This window comes from Sebastes fasciatus, chromosome 4, assembly GCF_043250625.1.
Source record: "Sebastes fasciatus isolate fSebFas1 chromosome 4, fSebFas1.pri, whole genome shotgun sequence".
NCBI classification, from domain to species: domain Eukaryota; kingdom Metazoa; phylum Chordata; class Actinopteri; order Perciformes; family Sebastidae; genus Sebastes; species Sebastes fasciatus.
This window is the reverse complement of record NC_133798.1, coordinates 26,978,647-26,996,614: the sequence shown is the minus strand read 5'-3', so window position 1 is coordinate 26,996,614 and position 17,968 is coordinate 26,978,647. Positions and strand designations below refer to the sequence as shown.

General features: G+C 42.3%; 1 protein-coding gene across 3 annotated transcripts in view; it reads left to right on the top strand.

The window, feature by feature from the left end:
* Positions 1-7,640: 7,640 nt before the first annotated feature.
* The window catches only part of shank3a (SH3 and multiple ankyrin repeat domains 3a), a 241,574-nt gene continuing 231,246 nt past the window's right edge, over positions 7,641-17,968 (top strand). For 2 of the 3 annotated variants that reach the window (XM_074633236.1, XM_074633235.1), the window contains exon 1: positions 14,304-14,394. The gene's annotated coding sequence lies outside the window, so the exon portion shown is untranslated. Of the gene's footprint in view, positions 7,764-14,303; positions 14,395-17,968 lie in introns of those variants that run through there. The other variant, XM_074633234.1, reaches the window with a different exon arrangement.

The following is a 17,968-nucleotide window of genomic DNA, read 5'->3' as shown; positions in this document are numbered from 1 at the left end:
CATGTCATTCATACGCCTTTTAGTGCATGCGAGCTTGCCCCACTGACTAGCTCACGGCTGCCGCTCTGCACTGCTCTCATACGGCAGTTACAGGTGATAACACCACAACTCCCAACTGACGGCGCCGTTACGCTTACCCTCCTGTTCGCCCTCAGGTTAACACTGTTAGCTCTGTCTACACTGTTGCCATAGTTTTCACTGTTAGCACCATTAGCTGCGAGTTGCCATGTTGAGAGCCGTGCGGAGGCAATAGAAAAACACCCAATCTGGCATTCAGCACCTTTTAATTTAGATTTAATGGCAAGATTACATTCAAGATACTACGAAGACAGCCTGAGGTGTTTGCTTGGGGCAGTTGTGTGAGCACATTTTGCAACAATCTGCTGTATGAGCAGGGATCAACCAGTCCTTTCGATGATGAAAAGTCATTGTTTTTCTGGCTCGTGAGCTGAGGGAGCAGTGATAGAAAAACATCCTGGCAAATAAACAGAGGTTCATTGGCACAATAGAGGCTGGAACAGAGCACAGAATTATGCAATGAAATCTAACAGGCCTCTGTGGAGCAACACGAGCTGAAGAACTCATGAATGTTTGAGGACCTGCTGGGGTAATGTGCACTTCTGTCGACGTCCTCGGCTCATACACCGAGGCTCTCATTGTACTAAACATAGAGCGGATGTACACACACGTCAACTGTGCACACAATACTGAAGAGACGTTACAGTCAAAACGAGCGTCATTTTGTCTTCACTGCACTAACGCACACACATCGACAGTCAGATATAAACAGCATCCCCTGTGATCCGGTTGACGTGTCCCTGCATGCTCCCTGCTTTCTTATGATGGACTACTGTTGGTAAGAACAACCTGCCCTTGCAAGCATTTCCTCCCACAATTGTCTGGTAATGTTATAAAGAAAGGCAGTCTGAGTGGCCCTCATGCCCGCTGCTGCCATCCTCCAGCTACCCTCCGGCTGTCATCTGCTGCCACACTGCAAAGCTCCACAAGTGATTTATTCTTTTTCAGGCTGACTCCCGCATCACCCCTCTGCTCTCGTCACGCAGACGACGGGCCTGAGAGATACGACTCGAGAGGAACGGGCCTGCACAGAGCGAGATGACATGTACTCAAAATGGAGTTTTCTCCTGCATTTGTTGAGATAACCGATGTATGTTAAGAGCTGAGCCGAAAATATTCAGATGAGCGTTACATGAGATAAATGCCAAAAAAAATGTGTACGGATGTTGAGATTTATCATCACGGTTCCTCCATCTACTGTTCAGCTCACCTTGAGATGTGCTCTGGCTCAGCGTGTCCTCGGGGGACAAAAAGACTCGGGTTTGATTGTAAACAACTCTGTCTGAATTTATTATCATCTGCCACGAGTGTATAGTCACAAAGACCAGTTCCTCACGTCTACATTTCCATATTCATGTGAACGCTGTTGTCGAAAGTGAATGGTAATTTCTTTCATTTTCCAATTTGAATTTTGCATTGTCATCATTTGTAATTGGAACAGACGTAGCCAACCCACTAAGCTGCAGCGTGCTCCTCCCCTAGCTTCTTATGATTGATTAAAAACAGTAACACAGAGCACTGTGGGGATTTAATACATTCTGACTTACATACAGTACTCAGGTTGGCAGTTTCTTTTCTTGGCATGCTACAGAAATTAGCAACAGAGAAGCTTTTTGACTATGTTTACATGCACACCAATAATTCAGACTATGACAGTGTTGTGAATTTGATATGGGTCATGGAAACAGCATATTCCATTTGGATATTCTGAATTTGGCATTATTCCGAGTGGAGCGTTTTCCGAATAAAATAAAACCTGATATTATTCATGTTTAAGGAACGTTCTTTAGACATGTATACAGCGCATTCGGAATATGCGTCTGAGTTGGGGGTTTTATGGCAGTTTGCAACACACGGCCTCTTGCCTGTTGGCGGCCAGCTCTGTGCGTTGTACACAAACCAGCTAGCCGACAGTTTGCAGAGATGCATGCACATTTCTGGTCGGAAGGAGAAACACACCTACTTTTAAACATTATGAAAGACGTGGATATAAACAGGTTTTTGTATACGCACACATATTGCAATGCAACCATTTCAAAAAGGTGGTTGAAGGCATGAAAGACAGAGGCTGTGTTCACATGGTCAAACAAGTCCGCCACCGGTTATGTTAAGCGGAGTATGCACGGCTGCATGTAAACAGGAATATAAGTGGAATATTAATTTTCATTAGCCATGTAAACAGCTTGGGCTGCACGGTGCTGCAGTGGTTAGTACTGTCGCCTCACAGCAAGAGGGGTCGCAGGTTCAAACCTGGCTTCGGGCCCTTCTGTGTGGAGTTTGTATGTTCTTAGCGTGGGTTTTCTCCGGGTTCTCTGGCTTCCTCCCACAGTCCAAAGACATGCAGGTTAGGTTGATTGTTGACTCTAAATTGGCCATAGATGCGAATGTGAGTCTGAGGAATATTTTGTTGCATGTAAACGTAGTCATTCATGTTAAAACCATATTTAAATCTTTTAACCTATGAGATTTATCATTCATCACACAGGACAAACTGATGGCAAACACTGATTAAATGCAAACAGAATATATTTCACAGTAGAAGATGTAAACAAGATTGTTAGGCTCTTCATTAGCAGCTTCAGTGCTTTGCTCAGTTACAGAATGTGACCAGATCACTCCTTAATGACTTTGGAGCCACAAACAGTATGAACGAACGTAAAACGCATGAGCTGACTGAATGATTATTTTCCCGTTTGAGACTTTATCTTGATCAGCGGTTGGTAGACGGGGCTTCCTCTGCAGCTCGTCCCGGGTACCGGGCGGATCTCATAAAGGTAAGAGGAGATGATATGCACACAAATGGAAAGGTAAGAAACATTTTGTATGTGTGAATCGCATATATCATTTCCTTTATCACGGTTTCACTGGTAACACTTTAATTTAACCCCCCTTATTTAGCAAAAGCAAAATATAAGAATTTGATAAAATAGTTAATAACACACAATATTGTAATTGTAAATAGAGATAATGACATCTTTAAGTGCTTATTATAACTATGAAGCATCCGTAACTGGTGTATAAGCAGTTATCAATAATAGATGACACAGTGCAAGATAACTTTAATCATATTTAATACTTAATATATGCTCACACTCGCTTTCAGTGTTATAAAAGATGTATTAATGTGATGTATAAAGATGTATAATATGATCAAAACTCATGAAGGTATGCTGAAATTAAAGGTCCATTGTTGACCTTGGAAATAGTTGTATGACGATTTTTTTTTTTTTACTTTAAAGTAGGGGTGTAATGAAACATCGATTTGAATTGATTCAATGATCAATGAGCCAATATCATCGGTGCAAAGTGAAAACATCGATATGTATCGTCATCTTTAAGATGCACTTTTATTTTGAAATTTCCATGGCTCGACTGTGTCACCATTTCCGTCTAAGTGCACCTCCTTCCTACAGTGCCCAGTAATAAAATGGTCAAATCATATTTGTTTTTTTGTGAGTTTATATACTTGTAACTGATGTGTTAAATGGACATATATCGTCTGTTATTACACGGCTTTGTTGAATACTTGATTCTGATTGGTCAATCAGGGTGTTAAGGTCAGTTATTTCTTTATAACAGACCGTTGCTATGTATAACAGACCGTTGCTATGTATAACAGACTGTTCCTATGGGCGCATTTCTGATGTCAGACTCTGGCGGACCGTTTTTGTGTCAAATTATTGATTTCTTCAGTAAGTGGCCATGTAATAAGCGGGATAATGTACAGCAAGCGGGTCATTATTGTGAAATAAACCCCTTCAGGGCGAAAAAAGACCTGTCCAGGTTTATTTCACAACAATGACCGGCTTGCTGTGCATTATCCCTTACATCTTACATATCGACCGCAGGCCCCTGAATTGAATCGAATCAAAACCGTATCGTGGCAGCAAATATTGCATCATTGTCCAAAGAATCTAAATAATATTGTATCGTGATGTGATTTACACCCCTACTGTAAAGGTCTATTTACTAGATTTCCCCTGTGCTTTCAGCTGCATCTCATGGCCTTCTTCTGCAGATGGATTTTGCTTACAGTAGTTGTCATATTTCATGACTTAGACATATATGATTATAACTGTGTTATTTTACAGTATATCACCAATCATACACCAGTTACGCGTCACAGGAGTTATAGCAGGACCTGAAAATGTCCTTACTACAAATTAATTATTGTTATAAACCATTTATTTATTGCATTCATTAATTGCTTATAATTGCTAATCAGGGGGTTTCAAATAAAGTCATACCATCGCATTTCTCAACTTCCTAACGAGGCTCAGTGTCTCTGACTTACCGCTCAGATTGCTTTAATCACATGGAATTGATATAGCGAGGAAGCAGGGAAGGGCTGTAAATGAATTACTGAGTATAGCAACACAAAGTGTCTAATTACAGTTTTGACTCTGAATTAGAAAGGCAAGCTATTAGCCACGTTGGAGGAGTAACTCTCCGGCAAATGGGTATTTAAGCTATATCACACTGCACGTCAGCTCCCATAGAACAGTGTTCCCGGGGTTACCCTCCGAGCAGATCCAGACCCTTGAATCAATTACCTCTCCAATGCCCACAAACCCAGATCCCATTTCTCGGTGTCACGCTCGATAAAAGCTATTCCCTGTCTTTCTACGCTGTCCGTCTCTCAGCGCTGAAGCTGTTTCTCATTTGTCTCATCTGATCTTTAAAGCGCTGGCTATTTCACATTTTGTGAAGTGAGTCAAAGCTCCGACTGGAGTCAGACAACTCCCAAATGTCGTAGTTTAAGTTTTGGCTTTTACCTGCCATCACTTCACAAGCTTTCTCTCTGCAGAAAAAGAACAGCAGATGAATAGAAGGAATTCACATGGTGGCGGCATCAAAAATGAAGTTTTACTCACTGCAGACTTGAATTTGATTTTAGATGCTCAGCAGACTCATATCTCTTCAGCACTTCACCACTAAGAAGCTAAGAGCAGTCGGGGTTAAAGTGACACCTTGACGTTTATTTCCGCCATGCTCATAATCGTGGCAAAGTCCAGCTTCGTCGCTACATCGCCATAAATGTTCACTCAGCGACTGATAACCCTTTTTCACAGTTACTCTGAAGATGCCATTTTAGCACTTTTCTCCTCTTGAAATAAATTGTCTTTCATGTATGTACAAGAACCCCGTCTGTTTAAATATGCTGATGTTCAACAATTTCAAACAAGGATGATCAATAGCTGTCACACACACACTCATCTGCCTTTCTGTTGGGTACAGAGGCTAGTCCCGTGTTTTCCTTGATGAAACTGCAGCGTCTACTTTGCTGACAACAAAGTCTTAACGTGGTCCCTGGTGAAACAGATGGATATGTAGACATCAAGTCTTTGCTGTCAACAAAATAGAAACTGTCAAAATAACATTGTTAATAAAAAGGAAACAGTTGCACATGGGGATAAAGTTGTGATGGTATAAAAACACATGCACAAGAAAAACCTGTTCAAAGAAGTCCACTGAGAGTGGTGAGTTAAGAGGTGCGTTAGTTTAAAGTGGTTTATAGATAAAAGAGGGGGAATATGGATAGAAATAGAAAAAAATATTATATGTATTAGTTATAATTAGAGCTGTCAGTCGATTAAAATATTTAATAGCGATTAATCACATGATTGTCCATAGTTAATCGCAAATTAATCACACATTTTTTATCTGTTCAAAATGTACTTTAAAGGGAGATTTGTCAAGTATTTAATACTCTTATCAACATGGGAGTGTCAGTGTGCTGACTTGACTATGACTTGCCCCAAACTGCATGTCATTATCATAAAGTGGGCATGTCTGTAAAGGGGAGACTCGTGGGTACCCATAGAACCCATTTTCATTCACATATCTGGAGGTCAGAGGTCAAGGGACTCTTTTGAAAATGGCCATGACAGTTTTTCCTCGCCAAAATTTGGCGGAAGTTTGGAGACTTATTTAGCCTCCTTCTCGACAAGCTAGTATGACATACCAATGGATTCCTTAGGTACTCTAGTTTAATATGATACCAGTATCTAGCTTTAAAACTGAGCCCGCTATAACCTCCAAAAGATCGGACGCCCCGTCGAATTTTTAAGAGGTTAATTAAAAATCACAATTGCGTTAATGCGTTAAAGAAATTAGAGGCGTTAAAACGAATTTGCATTAACGCGTTATCGCTTTATCTTTGACAGCCCTAGATATAATTGAGGGCATCTTGGACATTACATTAATGAATAAGTACCACAATTGCCTAAATATTTCACTCGTGAGGGAGCAAATAATACATCTGCAGGAATGTAAAAGTGTTCATTTTTATGCCGGCTTTCTATCGACGTCCCGTTCGCCTTCCGCTCTCTATACGGACAGCACTTGACACTGATCAGCTGAAATCAGCCGCGGCTCTCCCTGAAGGTGACCCTCATCAGATTTAGTCAGCATTGTTCCGTTTCCACCATGAATATGTAAATTGTGTTTTTTGGCTCCATTTGAGATGAGATCTATTTAAGGCTGACGAGGATTGACTGTTAAATACCCCGAAACCTCATTGACATGAGTGACGGGCGCTGCCCTTCTCAGGTGGGAGAGTGAGAGGAATATTAGGATAGTTGAGCAAGCACGAGTGTGTGTGTGTGTGTGTGTGTGTGTAGAGTATACTGTAACTGTACTGATAAAGATGCCACATGCAGCTTGAGAGTGGTAATTATAAGACGTAAATCCTTATTCCCCTAATTCAGATCTGGTAAATTGCCAACTAGAGATTTTTGCTGACTTTCAATGCGGAAAAAAATCCAGGGTGCAGATATTTACTGCACAGTACGGATAAACAATGGCTGGATTCCTCTCAGGCACACACACACACACACAGACACACACACACACAGACACACACACACACACACACACACACACACACACACACACACAGAGCATTCCTCAATTATTAATGCAGGTGTGGATTACCTCTGTGGAGAGGGAGAGTTTACTCATAGGTAAAAAGTGATCCGTTTCACTCTATCTGCCCCATTTCCTATTCCCCCTCTCATCTCCATCGGACCCACTCAGCCATATCATCCCCTTTAACTCCCCAAGAGAACCTTTGAACCTGCCTGGTGATGAAACACACACACACACAAACACACATTGATAGCTAATGACTGGCCAGTTGCTGAAAGGCTTGCCTCCTTCGTCCTCTCACAGAGGAGGTATTCAGTCCCCCCCCCTGCCTCTGTCTGGTCTATCCTAGCCCGGCTAAGATCGGCTCAGTTCAGTCTGTTCATCTCCGTTTGAATGGTCAGGTATTGTTTCACTAGCCAGGATCCTCTTACCACGGGCAACAAAGAGAGGCCGCCATACCCTCCTCACACAGACACACACACACACACACACACACACACACACACACACACACACACACACACACACACACACACACACACACACACAAGCAGAGGAACAGACAGAGTTGGGTCGACAGCCTGAGAGCAGCAGTCACATTTTTCCCAGGCGTCTGCCCAGAAAGCTGCAGGGGAATCAAGTTCTCTGTAGACTTTCTGAGGAGCACATACAGTATCTTCCTTCATGGTGGTTGGAGTTTCCTTCGTCTTCATGACAGAATCATTCTGTACTTTTGTTCTTGTGTACTTGAGTCAATTTGTTGGTGGGACTCGGCAGTGTTTTCTCCTCCTGCTCTTTGGGGTCCATCTCTACAGGTAGGACAGAGCAAAAGATGAATGAATGAGTGATGAAGTTGTTTTTATTGTCTCTTCTCTTCTTGTTTCTAGATTCAGTAATTTTCAATACATTTTGAGGAGAATATTGGTGTAATTTTACAGTAATTCCAAAAATAATTCAAATAGCTTATTTGCTAATTATCACCTAATTACCATGAAGTTTGCGGACCTGTAAAACGAAGTGTTACCATATTCTTACATTGCATTTACTTGGATGTATCTATTGGATTTTAAATTATTACATTAGCATTGGACCTATCATAATCCCATTGCACCGTTATAATCCCAATGTTGTGTTTCTTATTCCCACTAAATGTTCATTGAATGGACAGTTTGGTTCAGTTTTCCTCAGATACTGAGGTGACGAAATCTCTTTTTGAATTTCCTCTCCAGAGGTTTATTCTATTTTGTTCCTCAAATCCGAGGATTTCTTGGGAGTTTTTTTTTCTTAGAAAGCTTGAAATTGGTCAAAAACTGTTGCTGTTAAAGGCCTGAAAGCCCACTGAGACATTGTATCTGATATTAAGGCATACAAATAAACTTAACTTGACATTTAAATTTCATTAACATGTACATCGTAGACAACTTCCATATAATCTTGTTATCCAGAAGTTTGAAACAATAAGTTCCAGTAGCTGAAGCATCACTATACCAACACAAATGTCAAAGACTGAAAGAGCCAAAACAAAAAATGTCAAGAGAGCTGGATACGTGTATATTTTCCCACAAGTCTGCAAAATTCAAGTAACTTCAATAAAGGAAGCAGCGGAATAATAACACCAGACGAAAACATACATTCCCCGCAAAAAAACTGCAATATCCAAGAGTCGCTATTAAATCAAGGACACCAAAAACAAACAGTGCGAGCAACCGTCTGAGGTTTGTTTTGTTCAAGTCGTCAGAATCAGGAGGAAGTACAGTACAAAAGATAAAGCTATAAGAGAGGAGTGCGTCCCCTTGACGTCCCCTCCATAAATTTCCCAAGATGCTCTGAGAACTATAACTTGGAGCTTTGCTAACACAAGCTTTAGTATATTTAATAAGGGCCTTTGGCTGCTGCTAACCTCCTGTGCTGTATTTCATATAACTTTTAATAACTTTGGGACAAATTAAAACAACTTATATTAAAAAAATACATCGTAGCTCTGTAGGCGTGATTTGATGAGCTTTCCTTTCCCGAAAACTGTTCCTCGGTGTTATATGTGTCATGACTTCAGGATTGCTCATTAAGAAGCCTCAGTTGATAAATAGTGTTTGTTTACATGCACTGGAAACGGAAGTCCTCTCTGCGTCCTCTCCTGAAGGCCTCGACATGCTCCGTGTCCTCTTTTCTCCTTTCATCACCGCTGCCCTCGGGGCTCTTGCTCAACCTCCACAACCCCTCCATCTGTTTCAATTAGACAGAGTGCGGGGTGGAGCACCGAGGTCGGTCACACCAGCACCCAGCTGCAGGTGCACCTACAGTATAGCACGCGGACGACAAAACAAGAGTCACTCTGTGTCTGTTAGGGGCTACGCTGTCACAGGTGAGAGTATGAGGATGTATAAGGGAGCTGCCAAGAGTATTAGTGGGATGCCGGGACCATCAGTGACAATCAGAGCAGAGATACAGATACATGCATTATCCACCCACCCTCCTACTTATCTCCTCCAACCCTTACCTGACTCTCTCTCACACAAGATTGGACTTCCCTCCTGCGTCACCGTGTTTGCCGCTGTGCATGTATAACTTTGCGCTACTGTTCACCTTGGATGAGTGCTGAATGTGCCTCTGTGGGAGATATTATTCAACCTTTACAAACCATGTTATTGGTGAGTGAGTCAACCTTGTCTTGCATTACAGCATGTGCAGCTACTTGTGCCTTGTATTGTATATTGAGTTAACAAACACAGGTATAATTTATCCAGCATTTAATTTGGTGCACCTACTGGAGGAGTAGTGAGGACATCTGGTATGTAGGCCTTTTTTTGTCATACTTTGTACAAATGAAATGCTTTGTTTATAATGAGGGAGGGTGCTAAACCCCAGCAGTGTGGATTGTTGGCTGCAACGTTTGAAAAGCTGAATTCTCCAGGTGGGCATCTGTTACTGTCAGACTCGTGCTTCAATGTGGTCTCAGATTTAAAAAAAGTTCTCCACTCAAAGTAGTTGAAGATGCCTGTATATAATGCTCACACATGCTCAAATCACTTTTTTTCAGGGAAGAACAACTAAGAAAGGAAATTATATTATAAAAGGTATACTGCGGGGTGATTGATGGACTACGGTGATATTTTAATGAGGTGACCATAGTTGGTGGCAATTTTTCGAGATGTAAGCTTCCATCTTTGTTGCCATGTAGGCTTATTGTAGGAGAAAAAACTGTAATGTATGATCAACTTATGTTACAACAGCTTTAAAAAATAGAAATGTGCCAATCTACAAAACACGTACATAGTGCGCATAGACTGTATAAAATATGGATGTAGTTTCCACAACGTCACCCGTAGGTTTCTTGTCAGTGCCGACACAGCCTAACTCACGGCTAATCCAAAAATGGGCAAAGACATGGATCGTCGGAGGAGTTGAGGGTGGCGCAGCAGAGCAGTCAGCTGGTACGCCACCCACCTGTCACTCAAAGCGGCCACGCCGTCAATTATGCCTTTAACTTTAAGCCTTAATATAATTTAAACAGGTGAGTTATATAGAAATTCACCCCCGTACAGTTGGCACGAACGGGAATATTAGCTACAGAGACCAAAACCGTTTTTTTGTACCAGGCTGTAAACATGCGTGTTTATGTGTTTTATTTCTGCTGTAAAGTCGTCCATTATAACATGGAGGTCTATGGGGATTGACTCGTTCTTGGAGCCAGCATCAAGTGACCATTTGAAGACCTGCAGCTTTTTCCATCTCTTCTACGTTGGCTTCATTTGTCAGCACCTTAGGTTGCTGCTTGATACTGTGCCCCAAAAAGGAATCTGAACATTATTCATTGCTTTGTTTATTTTCAGTATCTTTGCAGCCAGTGGAAACTGTGTTAGCTACCAGCAGCAGGTCAACCACAGAGAAGATTTAGTCCATCTCATCTCTCACTGTCAGACAGAATACTTTGACAATAAAGGTGCCACTGTTTTTTGTTCGCTGTCTTAAAAGTAAAGCTAAACATCCCTCCTTGCTTGCAAGAGGCAGACAGTCCGTCAGTGGGTTTTCTGACTGGAGGGAGCAATCATGTCCTGGCTCGACTTTTGGAGGCTTCTTCAGCTCTCAAGCCATGAGAGGTCAGAGAAATTGTAATGTATAAAATTTATACCAGGTCTTTGAAAGTCAAAAGTTGAATTGAATTGAAATGTGTCAAACTTAAGGACACATTTTTAACTCTGAGTGGTTCTATATTTGTATATAAAGTACGGGTCCAGATGTCTGCCAGTCTGCGTTCCTGCTGCCGCACAGGAACAGGCACCTGACTCATTTCAGGCCTGAATCCATCTCTCTGTTCTCAGCAAAAGACTCCCAGGCTGCTGGTAATGTAGTCTTGAAGGTGATCTTACATCTGTGTGCCCTGCAAATATTGCAAGTGTTACAGCCTCCTACCGACAAAGGGCTCTCTTTGACCCACATGCTCCACCACTGAAATAAAACAGAGGACCTCTGCGTTTGTGATTGGCCCAACAAATGGCAGTCAGGTCAACCAATGGCACGACGGCCTCGAGGGATGAGTGATAGAGGATGTGATACCAGCAGAACAGAGGCAGATGCTCTTTTGACTCCCTGTCAGACAGGGAGAGATGCTAATGACATTCTCCCTGAATCACTGAGGAGATATAGAGAACGAAACACTAATGACTCGCTATCTCTCTGGTCACCAGCGAGGCTGCAGACAGCTTGTTAAATCTCACAGCAGAGCAACAAGATGTTATTCACAATGTTTGGAGGCAACTACACTCAGAAAATGTCTTGCAATTAAAAAACGTATGTGCAATTAACTATGATGGCTATTTGATTTTGTTTTTACAGCGTCATCCTCAGTGTGAGTGTTTCCCCTTAAACATCTGGCAAAACATCTCGTGTCAACCTGGCTCCATCTAAAAACATCAGAACATCCAGAAATTCTAAAGCTCACTAAATAATACATTATATCTCATTTGTTTAATGTCAGTGTAAAAATAAGGTGATGATGATTGTGATGCTACAGGGTGCCAGACTAGTTCTTGGCCCAGAGCAGGGACTTCCTTTCTCTACTGGATTCCTGGAAACTTGTTACCAGTCTTTACCCTAAACTATCCTGGCTGATAAATTACAAATTCTACTATTGAGCTCAACAGTGATGTTAGGGGTTAAATCCCATTTATATTCTGTATTGAGAATTTGATTGTTAGCCATAATAATGTCGCCACCATCCAAGGTAGACTAACCACGAGCTATGAGATTGTAAAACGTTGGTATATGCGCCTGTAGAAGCCACAAGTCTGTATGATATCAACCTTGTGTTTTATTCACAATGTCATGGAGAAGTACTACAAGTGTAACAGCGATGTCTCTGATTGATGGAGCTCGCTGTTACCATCGAAATGTGTACCACACCCGCGAATGGTTAGTACATGCTCATACATGCTGCTCCGTGGTCTGATCCCAGATTTCAAACTGGGCTAACACGGCTGCTCATTTGGAAATTTTCTCTTTTATAACAGAAATATTTCACCGAAATGTGTTTCTGAAAACATTTGAGGTGAGAAATAAGCCATGCAGTTGCTGAATCTGTCTTCATTTTGTATCAACACCGGTTAGTAAATGTTTTTTGTCAGTTTCCAGAGGCGGCGAGGCGCCATTCGCAATGGTTTATAGGATGAGTAGTTCCTTCGCTCTTAAAATAATTATGTACACAGTGTTGTTTCGTCACCGAATCAAAAGTTGATCACGATTCAGCCATAGCTGATTGGCTTGGTTCCATGATGAAAACTCTTTATATGAGGATTTTCTGAAACGTCAATGGAGTAAATGAACAGGAAATTCACTTCTGTCCCCGGAGCCGTTCAAAAAGTGGGCGGTCACCATTGAGCTCAATTGCGAAATCATGACCGGCCCTACTCTGTCTCTGACTGGCTAGTACTCGTTGCCTTCATTGGTTGAATTGGTTGGTTTTAGGCATGATGAGTGAGATTGTTTCAAGGCCTATGGAAAGGAGGCCGGGTCACGGGTCATCAACTTGCAAATCTTTGAGGGTACAACACATTCACAGTAAATTCTGGTCAGCAATCGCCGAAATTGAGCCAATCGCAACGCACGACCGCAGCTTCTGTTACACTGCGCATGTGTTATACCTCATACCCCAAGACCCATGTCCCCTCTTGACCCAGCCTCATTTCCATAGGCCTTGGATTGTTTAGGGTAACAATATCAGGGTGAGCCAATCAGAGGCAGAGTAGGGCGGGTCATGCCTTCGCCATAGTAGGATAATAAACATTGCATCCTGGCTGTAACTTCATCTTTAGACACAAGAGTCGTATCGATATCGTCATCTAACTCTCTGCAAGAAAGCAGAACAAGCATATTTCACAAAATATAAAACTATTCCTTTTAAAGTGAAATGAATAAGGAAGGACGCACCGCAGCATGTTCTGTATCCTACATTTCAACTGAGGAGGATGTCTTTGTAACTTTTGCAACCTCCCAAACTAATATCTGTCATTGTTAATGGTGTAGGGCAGAGTAATTGACTATATTACAGTCTCTTCCTCTGAGAATCCTTCCGTGATTAAGGGAATTATCATGCCCCAGTGTGTGATACACACACCAGTTAAACATGTGCAGCCACACACACAGTAACACACACTCACACACATCCATAACGGTGCATTCACTCATACACACACTGGAGCCTCAGTCATCAGAGGTTACAGTGTGTAACAGAGAGATTATTAACACAGCTTTTGCCAGTTTTAAAGCTGTTATTCAAAGGTGCATCTGACTTGTGTTTTTTTTACGTCTATCTGCGTCGTTGTGACTTTGTGTGGTTTACACAACATTATTATTCTCAGTTGCAAAGCAGTTACATAATCAAAAAACGAAAAATAACTATTGGATTGTGGAGCAATATTACACCCTCCCTTCCTCTCTAGAGAAGAGTTCAGTCTCATAAAAAAAATACAGGCGTTATCTAATATCTTCACAGGTTTTTCCATCTATTTTTTCAGCTCAACAATAAGCATTTAGACTTCACAAAGAAGAATTTCTCCCTCCGCCTGATATGGTGTTTCTCTCTCTAGACATGAAGCTTGAAGTGAATTTGGAAGCTCAGAGATGCCTATGAGGGGAGACACCACAAAGGATGATTGACTGTTTGTCTCTAACCCCCTATCAAGGATGAGACGAGCACTTTGGGGCGAGAGTCAGACTCATCTGTCACTTTCAGATCCCCGCTCACTCTCTCACACGCATCACTCCCTTCCCTGCTGTTAGCATTTCACAAACGTGGGGTGGGGAACTGCAAAAACACACCGAGACTGAGGTCAATGAACTTCTGGGCAGTCACTGTGGGAGGTTAAACATCAGCTGAGGTATCGTTGGATACAGAGCATCCAGAGTTGTTCAGGTAGTCGGGCGCCTTGGTGTCACATCTGAAAGCGAACTGTAAGTGAACTTTGATTGAAGCATATTGTTTTGTTTGAGAGAGCTGTGATGGAGCTGACTCTCTTTCAATAACATTTGTATTTCATTTCATAGAACTGGGTCAGCACATAGAAGACCTGGAAGACCTCAAAAAACAGATTGTGTTGTATTTGCATAGACTCCAGTTGACATTTAGCCTCTTGGTTCTATCTGATTGTGTTAATTTTCCTCTCTACAGGCGTGATACGATCTTGTGACACCACACAGAAGCTCACAGAGTTTAGAGTTCAGTGCTTTGATTTAGTCGTTTAAATAATTTATCATGCAGATTAAAGGTGAGGGGGGAAGAATTATTGAAACAGCAGCACATCGTGATATGGTCACCGATATCATGATCAGCAGTGGAAGAAGTATTCAGATCTTTCACTTAAAGGAACAGTGTGTAACATTTCGGGGGATCCATTAGCAGAAATTGAATATAATATTCATAACTATGTTTTGTGCAGTTCACCGAAAGTGAGAACACTTCATAATGCTGTGAACAAATTGAGGCCAAACCTGAGGTAATTTATCTTCTCTATATTTATTTTGCATTATATCACATATTGCAGAATCACCAGTATACAGATGCCACTGTTACCTATCATAAGGGAATGCATCATTATGATATGGTACCCTCTTATTCCCGCCTGTATTGCTGATCATGATGTTGTTTATGTGTTAGCTTTGCAGGGTCATGTGAGTGCTGAGTCCCAGCAGCATTAGCGGTTACCTCATGAAGGTCATGTCAGAGCCTCTCAGCTGAGTTCTGAGGTGTTTAGTGTCTCTGCTCCACGGTTCACCCATCCTGCTGATCTAATCGTCACCGTAATGACAGTGTTGACTTTGCCGCCGGCGTCGCCGTCTCTCTCACTTTCAGTCATTTCGTCTCTCCACCTCGTTCTCTTACTTTATGTCTTACTTTATGTGACTTAAAAGGATTCATTCAACATCTAATTTCCTTCATGTGTCTTTTCCCCTCTCTGCCTCCATCTTTCTTACATTTTTATGTTAATGCAACCTTCTCTGGCCACCGCGGACAAGGTCTGGATGTGTCATAGCAGTGTTACTGTTGACTTAATTTGGCAGAGCTACTCATTCAATACTTCACATAAATGCTGCGTAGATGAGAACTTTGATTACATCAAATAACTGTGCATGTAGATCAATACAACAAGAGGTTTAATAAAGCCATCGATTATTTTGTAATGTAATTGTAATGCGACAACCCCGGCATTACATTTTACTCCGATCACCACACAGCAATGTGCATTAGACGTCTGTTATTGGGTAACTCAAGGCTGTTGTCATGGCAAACACTCAAACTGTAATTGAAGGCAGTGTTCTCAATCATAGCAGCCTTGTATGGACCATGTTTTCGTGTGGTGGAGTGTGCATGTGTGACAAGGGTAGGGTTGTAGTATAAAAACAAAAGAACATGTTATCTCCCTTAAGGTTTAACAAAACCTGAGAGAAGAAAGGTTATGCCTTGAAACACATAGTTAGCTCATAGAAATGGAGTATATGTGATTCAACAAAAGTTGTTTTTATAAAACGGTTACTATATCCTGACAGTAGTGCATGAGGCAGGTAATCTGAAAAAAATCATGTCCCTCTGTGTCCTCCGGTGCTCCTAATGGCATCTGCAAGATTTCACAGACCGGAGGAAAACAACCAATCAGAGCTGAGCTGGAGTCTGCCGTCCATCTGCCATCTCTGAGCAGCTGTCAGTCACTCGTGAACTCCGATCAAACGGTCAAAATAGGCAGCGCTGATCAAATATGAATCAATATTCTATCCCTGCAGCCATGTTGAGATCAATTGAGGAAATACCAAGCACCGTCCAGCGTCCACCAGCTGGAGCACAGCCAATAGAAACGCTCTCTTTCTGAAATGACCATGTGTCCAACCATTGGTTAAAGTCTTCCGTTACAGGCTAGATTTTTTAAAGCCTGAAAACAGAGCCATGAGGAGGTGCAGAAGTCTAGTTCTCTCAGAACACTTTAATTATAATATGCTGGAAGGTTATTATGGGATTTGTTTTGCCCAATGATGCCAAAACCATTCTGCCTACTGAAGCTTTAAATCCTCTGAGGCAAATTTGTGATTTGGGGCTATAAATAAGATTTACTTAACTTGACTATATCAGCCGGTTCTCATTCCCAGTGGCGTCAAATCTTTGTCACGGCCGTCAACTTTAGATATGGATGCACAAGGCACCCTTTAGCATTTAGTATGAGACGCACCAAGCTTTCTATTAACTGCAATGTAAACCCATCCGCATCAATATTGACAAAGTGTGCCAGGAGTGGTGACCTATGATGTTACAATCAGCTGTTCATTCATGTCCCCTGTTCACAATGTTCAGCGTAATTTTCACTGTACAAATGTAGTTTTAAAGGGACTGTTTGTAACTTTTTAAGCGTATAAATGTAGCGGGTCGGCACACATGTGCGTTCGCATATGCGCGCTCGCGTGTGGCCGGAGCCTCGTCTCCGCTGCCTGCTCTCCTTCACTCAGACAGCGCACGTCCTCGCTGTCTCGCTCCACCTCTAGACGTGAACGCGCGCTCACTACACACTGCAGAAGAGTTAGTTTAGCTCTGAGAATATCTAGTGAATGTAGAGTGGACGTTTGTGCAGAAATAAATGCTGCAGCTCCTCCAGACCAACAGAGGTTTCCCGTGTCTTGTGAAGTGACGGGGCTCCTCAACGAGTTACGTTATCGTCTCGTTACCGACCGGGTGCCGGTGTCTTCGGCTGCTGGCTGCGGTCGGGAGGCGATAACGTAACTCGTTGAGGAGCCCCGCTGCTGAAGCCTGCGCTGAGCAGGAAAAGCCAACACTAGAATCAGCAGTGATTCATGGAGAGACCTCCGTCTGGTCAGCTAACATTACTGCCAAGCAGCTGAAATATAGAGTGATATTGTGGTTTTAGCTGACGTCTGTCGCCTCACTGTTTTGAGCGATGCTCGTTCATGTCTATGTAGAGCGAGCAAGCGCGAGCTCGACGCCGACTTTCGTTGATTTCAAGGCCACAGGTGTCGCTGTTAAGCAGCATTTCTGAATCTTACAAATAGTCCCTTTAAGCAAAACCATGTTGGTTTTCCTAAACCAGATTTTAAGTATGTGGGTTTTTTTTTAACTTCACATTATTAAGCACGTGTTTACTGTGACTGAAAATAGTGACACCGAGGGGTCTGACAAACCGTCAGTATATGACGAGCTGAGATGAGACTGTTGACTATATACATGCAGTGTAGCCCTCTAAGTGTGTGAAATGTTGAAGATCTACCCACTGACCGCTGTGGAGCCAGTCAAGACGGACCCACCCAACCCCTTCTGGACTGTTGCAGGCTTTATAGCTGCCAAACCCTAACCTGGTGTCCATGGTGATTCGAGGAACAGGCAAGCAACAGGGTTCCACCTGTGCTAGTAGAGCTAAAGTGAAAATGCACAACCTTGGCTTTATTTCAATCAGGTTTCACCCTCTAATGGGCTCTATGGGCTTAAGAGGGTGAAGTAAAATGCTTGCACTCCCTGCCGTGACACCAGCAC